We start from the raw sequence: 10,582 nt of genomic DNA, 5'->3' as shown, positions 1-10,582 counted from the left end.
CTACTACCACCAAGCAACCTATATACGATATATGTTTTATGAAAGGTTTTATGGCATACTAGGGTTTTTGAAAAAACTTATTACTTATTATGCTATACGAGTTTTCTAAACATGGGGGTTAGAATGTTAAAGATTAACTGTTTTATTGCTACTTATATATTAACTTGGTCCATTCATGTTTTATTTTGCACCCCTTCAGGACTTAGAATCGAGGCGTACAATCCTAGTGTCAAGGCATTCCCACATCGGCATCTTCGAGTCCTCTCTGTGTAGGACCTATCCTTTTGTTCATTTAATATTATATTATTCTTTTTTAGTGTCTCTGATTAGTTATATACTCTGAACATGATCCACAATTGCATATGCATTATAATTAAATTTACAAGTTTGATTTATGTTGGTTAATTGGTTTTAGTTCGTATGCATTCTAATATGGCTTCATGACCTTTAGGTGTTGATCAGCACGACTATCAGGGTCGGGCGTGTCAATTTTGTATCGGAGTGTGGTTTGTTCAGAGTATACTTAGGATCATATCGTACTTTAGCAGTGTGTCGGTCATGACATCATTTGGATGTCACGACTTCCAGATTTAATGCCATTTGGTGCAGTTGTGTGAACCAGTCTCTGTTTGATATGTCACATTCTGGTTGAAATACAAGAATTCGTGTCGGGATCGTGCCTCAGCAGTGACGAAATGGATTATTGGACGACTTTCAACATCAGACCAATACTTTGCAACATGGATTCCCTAGGAATTGTGGGCAGAGTCAGTTTTGCATTGATGTGACGTGAATTAGAAATCTTAATTCAAGGATCTCAAATTTTGATTTCAAGTGAATGACAATTTCCTCAAGCTCTGTGCGAGTTCTGATGAGGTTTATGTCGTAGACATAAACTGCAATGATCATAAATCTGGAATGTGACTTCTTGATAAACACACATGGGCATAGTTTGTTGTTCACATAACTCTGACTTGTCAAGTATTCACTGAGACAGTTATACCACATCCGTCCAGATTGTTTAAATCCTTAGAGTAATATCCTTAATCTAACAAAGAAGGTTGTTCCGTGGTTTAGACCTATTTGAAACAGTCAATAGAAGTCCTTCTCGAACTTTCATGCAGATTTTCATATTAGATTCCCATACAAATACGCAGTTACCACGTTCATAAGCTGCTTATTCAGTTTTTTGAAAACTACCAAACTGATAAGGTAGCGGAACGTTATGACGTCCATTAAGGGGGAATACGTCTCCTCGTAATCAATCCTAGGGCATTGAGAGAAACCTAGCGCTACGAGGTGTGCTTTGTATCACACTATTTCATTTTTGTCATTACGCTTCCTCACAAAAACCCACTTGTAGTATATGGGCTTCAAATATGGTGGAGTGGGAGTTACGGGCCTAAACACCTTTCATTTCGCAAGCGAATCGAGTTCGACTTGGATTGCCTGTTTCTAGTTTGACCAATCTGTTCTACATCGACATTCATTAATGGAACGTGGTTCAATGTCATCGCTAAGCATGATGTCGGTAGCAACTGTATACGCGAATGCATCATCGACAATCATCTCATTTTGATTCCAAACCTCATAAAATACTACGTAATGGACCGAAATCTTGCAATTCTTGGGAGGCTGGTTTATCTCGTCTAAGACATCATGGTAATCTAGAATAACATCATGCGTTGGAATAGATGAGTAAGCAGTGGTTGAATTTAGACTAGGGTCACTAGTTTGTGCCGTTTTCCTTTCTCGGGGTTATGAATCTTTTGAACAAGGGGATTTGCCATACTTCAGGGTAAAAGTAGATGATTGGCTAGCCACTAGTGTACCAGACTGCGTGAGAGGTGGGGACGCCCTACCCTTGGGGGCGGTCCGGCCTTCCAATGTGGTGTTATGGGCTACATTAAGTACGTACATCCTTGCAGGTGTGTTTGCATCAGGTATATGTGATTTCGTCACATTTGCTAGATCATTAAAAACATTTAACATGCTTTGAGCAATGCTTTGAAGATCTAGAATATGTTGTACTTCAGTTTCAGATTGAACAATGCGAGGATCTAAATGAAACAAAGTGGGAGTAATCCATGACAATTCGTAGTGTTTGTACCATACTTGACCAATCCCGAAACTACTAAGCACCGGTTAACAACATACCATCAAGGACCCACAAGACTTTTCCTCCAACTAGGAGGCCAATCACAACGCGACATGTGTCGGTATCAGAGGCCAATCACAACGCAACACGTGTCAATATCAGAGGCCAATCACAACACGACACGTGTCAATGTCATAACAAAACTAGAAACTCTCTTATATAAAAGAGGATCATTCTCCCACAATAATCCCTAATGTCATTTTTACTAAACTATTCACTAGAACTCACTAAAAGAGAGCTTGAACCTATGTATTTGTGTAAACCCTTCACAACGAATGAGAACTCCCTTACTCCGTGGATGTAGCCAATCTGGCTGAACCACGTACATCTTGTGTTGTTGCTTCCCTGTCTCTATTCATTTACATACTTATCCACACTAATGACCAGAGCAACCTAGCGAACGTCACAAACTTGAAACTTTCTGTTGTACCAAAGTCCTCGCCGATTTTGTGCATCAACATTTGGCGCCGTCTGTGGGAATCGCATTTATTCCTACTCTCCCCAGCTTTCTCAAGCTGGTTTCCACCATTCGCATACTTTCTTTCGACCAGGCACCCCTCTCCAACATGGGGAGTGAAGGGAGCCACAGCACGCAGAACGACACCCCCTTGCACTTAGTGCAAAGTAACGAAAGAAGGAACGAAAGAGGTTTGCTCTTTAGGCTAAAGTTGATGAGCTAGAGGCTCAGAACAACAAGATAGCGATAAAGAATGAGATCCTCCAGGAGCAGTATAAGAAGCTCTTTGGAATGCTCTATGAAGCTAGGCATACTCAAACACACGAACTCATTGCCCCCGGGGAAGTCAACCACCACCTTGGTGCCCCCCAACACGGGGGATCACCTGCCTTCAACATGGATATCCCTAATGGGGAGCGAGTTACTCATCAAGGTGTTGATCAACATGAGACCTCTCTCGACCCAGCTGCTTCGACCTGAAGCAAGAGAAGTGGAGGAAGGCACCTTCTTGCAGAAGGAGTGAAAGGATCAAAAGCCGTTTATCGCGACTGTCGGGACTTCCTGAGGCAACGTCGAGAGAACCCCATCCATATAAGCTCGAAAGTCAATGATCCAAGGATTTTTGAAAGGTTCCTCTCCCATGCCCCAAGCCAATTGCCAATCTAGGGAATAAGCGACATGTCCTAGAGGAAAATGAAGGTATGGGGGACTCGGGGGCGTTTCGACAGGCTCGCCCTGGAAGTCAGTACGGTGAGTCCAAAGAAAAATCTCATGCCCTTGACCAAGCTTTCCTATTTCCAAGAGGAGATGGAGACTTACGAAAGAAGGATCCAGCAGTACGTGACTCCACTCAGGACCCCCTTGTCCTACAACTTCTTGAGGAAGTAAACAAGTTGAAGGCCGAACGTCAGGCCGAAATACCTGACTGGAACCAACCTAGGCCTGACCCTCTTACAAGGAGGATCCTCGACTCCCCTTCCAAGCAAAGACAAAGCAGAAGCTTGGCTTATAACTCTACGCTGGAAGGGAGGACCCGATTGAACACCTTAACCTCTTTGAGTCCACCATTGCATACCGGATGCACATTGACGAAGAACGATGTCTTCTCTTCCTCTTTACCTTTTCTGGCGGAGCTCTGAATTGGTATTGTCGTCTTCCACCTAAGACTGTAGACTCATTTGAGGAATTGAGGAAACTATTTGTCTCTCAACACATCTTCTAGACAGATCGTTTGCATTCCGCAGATGACTTGTACACTATTCGCTAGAAGCCAGATGAGTCACTACGAAAGTATGTAGGCCGCTTCATCCATAAGTATTCTCGCTGCGCTGAGGCAGATGACAAGACTACCCTTAAAGCCTTCACGGCAGGCCTACGCAACTGTTTCTTCAAGTACATGATCAATGCTAACACTTGGAAGACTTACTCTGAGGTAATGGCACAGACTTATAACCATGCCTCCACCGAGGTAAGGACATATCAAGGAAAACCCCCTACAGCCATCCCTTATCAGAAAATGGGGAGTGGAAGCCAAATCCAACCGAATGAGAAGACCTCAACCTTCCAAACAACAGGGACGCTTCCCTCTGCCCTACCTAATACCTCGCTAAGTCAACAGACGTATCATTCTCAGGGCAAAAGGAAAGACTTCCATCCTCACCAGTCTCACTTTAATAAAAAGAGTAAGGGGCACTTTTGCGATAACCAAAGGTATCACCATGATAATACCCGCCCCTAGGCGGTCAATGCAGTGGGCCAAACACGTGTCAAGAATGGTCCTACCCCGAGGTATGAGACATACACACCTTTGAACGCCACATGCACGGCCATTTACCCCAGTATAGCTCACTTGATACCAAAGCCAAGGCCAAAGGAGCCAGATTTCAAGTCCACAAAGAACACATGCATGTTTTGTGGTTACCACGAGTATAATGGCCATGACGGCGAGAAATGTATCACCCTCCGTGATCATATTGAAGCTTTGGCACGTGAAAGAAAAATTGACCAGTTCCTCCTTCACCCTTCAAGGGATAACCGCAACCAACGCCAAGTGAATGTGATATATTCCATAAGTGGTGGCACACCCATATCTGAATCTTCCAACAGGGCCATGAAAAACAATGAACAAACGTTGAAGCCTGGCCACCAAGTATTTCACATGGAAGACATCAGGGGAGGCAAGTATCAAAAGCCTAACTGGGATCCAATATGTTTCTACCCTGAGGAAGAAAGAGGTATCATCTATCCTCACAACGACCCACTAATTGTGGAGGCTCACATAGCCAACTTTGATGTACGACGAATCCTAGTAGACACGGGGGCATCGGTCAATATCATGTTTGCTGAAGCTTTCAAAACACTTAATGTAGCTGAACACTTGCTCGATCACTCGGTTTCTCCTCTGATAAGCTTCTCTGGTGATGTCGTGCAACCTTTAGGGAGCGTACATTTACCTTCACCATCGGTACAGGCCCGTACACAGCCACCATCACCACTAACTTCTTGGTGGTCGACTGCCCAACGACATACAATGTCATCTTTGGGCGCACATGCATTAATGATCTCAAGGTCATGGTATCCACGCATATGTTGTTGATGAAATTTCCAACCCCTTATGGTAATGGTTACATTAGAGGAGATCAACTTAGTGTACGATCATGTTACAACACTTCAGTCAAGCAACAACACTTGAATGTACCCAAAGAAACACTTTCTATACATGACCAAGTTATCAAGATCAGTGAGCCAACTTGAATATTCACGGTGGTAACAATCAACCCGATGATCTTCGAGATGACTCTTTCACCCAGCAAGCACAACCTGCTGAAGAGTTGGAGAAGGTCTCTATCTCAAAAGATTATCCAGATCGCATAGTGAAGATTGGCACCACTTTGTCACCACCCATTTGGTTAGCATTGATCTCTTTTTTGTAAGAGAACACTGAAGTCTTCGCCTAGTCATACGAGGACATGCCAGGCATCTCTCCCGATATCATCTGTCATCGCTTGAGTATTGATCCCAAGACTAAGCCGATGAGACAGAAGCGAAGATCTTATGATGCTGAACGATATAAAGCAATGAAGGCAGAAGTTGAAAAACTTAAAAGCATAGGCTTCATCTGTGAAGTCAATTATCCAATGTGGGTAGCAAATGTGGTCCTTGTTAAGAAAAATCCGACCAAGGAAAGTCTCTTGCTTCAAAAGATCTTGTGGAGAATGTGTATCGACTACACCGACTTAAATAAAGGATACCCGAAGGATAACTTTCCCCTTTCTCTCATTGATAGATTTGTAGACTTTACAGCAGGGTGTGAACTCTTGAGCTTCATAGATGCTTACTCAGGGTACAATCAAATCCTCATGAACCCTTCAGACCAAGAACACACGGCCTTCACCACTGATAGAGGACTATATTGCTATAAAGTCATGCCATTCGGCCTAAAGAATGCAGGGGCGACTTATCAAAGATTAGTCAATTCAATGTTCGCTGAACAGATTGGGAAAAGCATGGAAGTTTATGTTGATGATATGTTAGTCAAAAGCAAACATGCTGACCAACACATTGCCAACTTGTTTGAAACCTTCTCCATCCTGAAGAAGTATCGAATGAGGTTGAACCCCAACAAATGCGCTTTCGGTGTGGGGTCTGGAAAATTCTTGGGCTTCATGATTAGCCAACGAAGCATTAAAGCTAACCCCGAGAAGATCAAAGCAATCATGGACATGAAAGAACCAGTAACCTCAAAAGACATCCAGAGCCTTACTGGCAAGGTGGCAGCCTTGACCAGGTTCATCTCTAAGGCCACAAACAAATGCGCTCCTTTTTTCAAAGCACTTAAGGGAAGTAAGAAGTATATTACGTGGACCGATGAATGTGCTGAAACATTTAAGAACCTCAAAGAGTACATGAGTAAAGCCTCTCTGCTCTCCAAACCTAAAGTTGGTGACACCCTAATTGTCTATCTATTTGTCTCAACTTCAGCAGTCAGTTCAGTCCTCATTTGTAGGGATGGTAGTATCGAACGACCTATCTACTACGCTAGCAAGGTTCTACAAGATGCGGAGACACGATACTCCAACATTGAGAAATTAGCTCTAGCATTAGTCATGTCTGCTCGGAAACTTCGCCCCTACTTCCAAGCACACTCCATCATCGTGCTTACCAATCACCCCCTCCGACAAATACTTCAGAGTCCTGACACTTTGGGGCGAATGATCAAATGGGCCATAGCACTGGGAGAGTTTGACATCTCCTACCACCCAAAGCTAGCTGAAAAGAGCCAAGCAGTTGCATATTTCAAACAATGAAGCCGAGTATGAGGCCCTTTTAGCAGGCTTATGTTTGGCCAAACACCTTGAAGTTAAACAAATTAATATCTTCAGTGACTCCTAATTGGTGGTTAACCAGGTTACGAACAACTTTGATGCTAAGGATAACTCCATGGCAGTGTATCTTATGCAAACGCAACTTTTGCTCAAGCACTTCCACTACCAGATAACCCAAGTCCCTCGAGCGACAAACAGTCATGCAGACGCTTTGGCTCGCCTCGCCTCAGCAGTGGAAGACAAGATTGGGAGAAAAATTCATGTCAAATTGTTGACAACACCAAGCACCATGGTCACAGAAGTGTGCAACTTGCAACAGGGGGATAGCTGGATCATCCCAATTTATAAATTCCTTGTTTATGGCACTCTCCCAAATGATAAAATCTAAGCTAAATAGATTCGATACAAGTCTACCCACTACCTGATCATTAATGACCAACTCTACAAGCGAGGTTTCAACCTACCATACTTACGGTGCCTCACACATGCGGAAGCGGAAATTGTCCTTCGAGAAATACATGAAGGAGTCTGCGGAGATCATGCTGGATTTCGATACCTAGCACACAAGGCTTTTCGCCAAGGATATTACAGGCCAACACTCCACCAAGATGCCATCAGAATATCCCGCTCATGTGATAAGTGTCAACGCTACGCAACTATTCATCACTCCCCTCCCGAGCCTCTTACTCCTATGATCAGCCCTTAGCCCTTCGCCCAATGGGGACTTGATTTGATCGGCCCAATGCCTGCAGGAAAGGGCAAGGTCCGCTATGCAATTGTTGCAGTTGACTACTTCACAAAGTGGGCCGAAGTAGAACCCTTGGCAACCATTACTGAGGCAAAAATAGAAGACTTCGTATGGAAGAACATCCTTTGCAGATTTGGCATTCCTAATGCGATAATCACGGACAATGGGCGACAGTTTGACAACAAGAAGTTCAGGATGTTCTGTTCTAAGTTCAACATCAACTTATGTTTTGCCTCCCCAGCTCATCCCCAGTCTAACGGACAAGTTAAAGCCATCAACAAAATAATCAAGCACACTTTGAAAACCAGCTTGGACAAGGCTAAATGTTGTTAGCCAGAATTTGTACCCCAAGTTCTTTGGTCATACCGCAATTCATATTGGACTTCAACAGGAGAAACTTCATTCTCACTTGCCTTTGGTATAGAGGCTGTTGTCCCAGTTGAGCTTGAGCAAGCAACGTTCCGAGTCTAGAACTACATGCAAAGTGAAAATGACAAACAACTCACCCTCAACTTGGATCTAGTCGAGGAACACAAAAACTAGGCTCACTTGAGGAATGTCGCCTACAAGCAGCGCATCTCCAACTATTATGACTCAAGAGTCAAACCTCGCTATTTCAAAGTGGGGGATTGGGTATTGAAGAAAAGACTACTATGCGACAGAGTCCCGAGTGAAGGCACGCTTAGCCCAAATTGGGATGGACCGTTTGAAGTTATTGGCATCAGTCGCCCTGGTTTTTACAAGCTCAAGAGCTTCGATGGCAAGACCCTTGGCCATCCATGGAACGCTGATCACTTGAAGTGTTATTACAAGTAGACTCACACTGTACAAGTGTTGAGCTACGACCATTTGGCATCCTATGTAATTAAGGCCATTTGGCATCAATTCAATAAAGAGGAGATTTAGACAACTTGGTCCTAACTCCTTTACATCCCTATCACCAAAACGCTCAGGTTCAAAGCTTAAACATGAATGCTTACAACATGAAATAAAGTCTAAGTATATGTCAATATGACTTATATCCAAACAAGGGATCTCTTTATGCATAGCAAAACATTCATAAGCATCACTTATGTCAATCAACATAAACTTCATACATTCCAACACATTCATACATAAACATCATACATTCCAACACATCCATACATAAGCCAATTGTGCTTCGAAAGGGTTCAACACACTTTGTGTCATTCGACACTTGCTACAATGTGCCTCGACACCTTGCCCTTATTCTTACCAACCAAGTGATGAAATGTGAAGAAAGAACTCATTTTCATGCCACCAACGAGATGATGAAATGTACAACCTGTACTCTCCTTCATGCCACCAACCAGGTGATAAAATGTACAACCTGTACTCTAATACCATTTGGCAACTTGCCACTCATGCCACCAACCAAGTGAAGAAGGAACTCATCTTTGTGCCACCAACCAGGTGATGAAATGTGATAAAGGAACTCACTAACTAAGTGATGAAAGCAACTCACCATTCATTACACCAACCAGAAGACGAGTGGTACAACTTGTACATGTGAACTCCTAGTATTCACAAATAATCAAAAACACTCAAGCTTTACAACTCAACTAGGGGAGCATTTATGCCTAACAAGAGTTATAGTCACCAACAAAGTCTTATTGCAAGCCAACAATGGCTTCAATGCATGGTATACGAAGATCAAGCTCTTCAGCCCTCTTACATCTGTTTCAGACATTTCTCCTCTGTAACAATGCAAACACTACAACTCGTAGAAAGCTTCACACACTCTTGATCAAGACTGTTCGAAGCAAATTCAATTTATATGGTTCATCCAAACCTTCGATTACTACAAGGTGTGGCTTGCATCACAATCTCTTGCTCAACAGTGTAGAAGCAAAATTGGTATATGTTGTCTCTCCCACATTTTCAAATTCTAATTTTCCCGCAAAAAAAAAAAAAAAAAAAAAATTGGGAAATTCAACAACTTCAACAAATATCAAAAGCCTCACACACTCTTGATCAAGATAGTATGAAGCAAAATCAATTTATGGTGCCAACAAAAGCTTCAACAAGTGAAGGGCAACAACAATTCTCAAAAAGCTTCACACACTCTTGATCAAGATAATGTAAAGCAAAATCAATATATGGTGCCAGCAAAAGCTTCAACAAGTGAAGGGCAACTATAATTCTCAAAAGCTTCACACACTCTTGATCAAGATATTGTGAAGCAAAATCAATTTATGGTGCCCAACAAAGCTTCAACACAAAAGCTTCACCTACAAAATTTCAACATCAAACAAAGCCTCATCAATGGAGAGCAACTACAATTCTCAAAAGCTTCACACATTCTTGATCAAGATAGTGTGAAGCAAAATCAATTTATGGTGCCCAACAAAGCTTCAACACAAAAGTTTCACCTACAAAGTTTCAATACAAAAGCTTCAACTACAAAGCTTCAACACAAAAGCTTCAACACCAAAGTTTCACCGACAAAGGTTCAACTCTCAACTACAAAGCTTCAACACAAAAGCTTCAACACCAAAACTTCACCTACAAAACTTCAACACCAAAGTTTCACTACAAAGGTTCAACTCTTAACTACAAAGCTTCAACACAAAAGCTTCAATACCAAAGTTTCACCTACAAAGGTTCAACTCTCAACTACAAAGCTTCAACACAAAAGCTTCACCTACAAAGCTTCAACACAAAAGCTTCACCTACAAAGCTTTAATACAAAAGCTTCAACACCAAAACTTCACCTACAAAACTTCAACATCAAAGCTTCACCAAAGCTTCAACACAAAAGCTTTAACACCAAAACTTCACCTACAAAACTTCAACATCAAAGATTCACCCATTAAAAAAAAAATTAATTAATTAAAAAAAATTCTAAAATTCAAAAAATAAAAAATAAAAAA

This window comes from Pyrus communis, chromosome 10, assembly GCF_963583255.1.
Source record: "Pyrus communis chromosome 10, drPyrComm1.1, whole genome shotgun sequence".
Lineage (NCBI taxonomy): Eukaryota > Viridiplantae > Streptophyta > Magnoliopsida > Rosales > Rosaceae > Pyrus > Pyrus communis.
The sequence above is the reverse complement of the archived record's forward strand: the minus strand, read 5'-3'. Positions refer to the sequence as shown.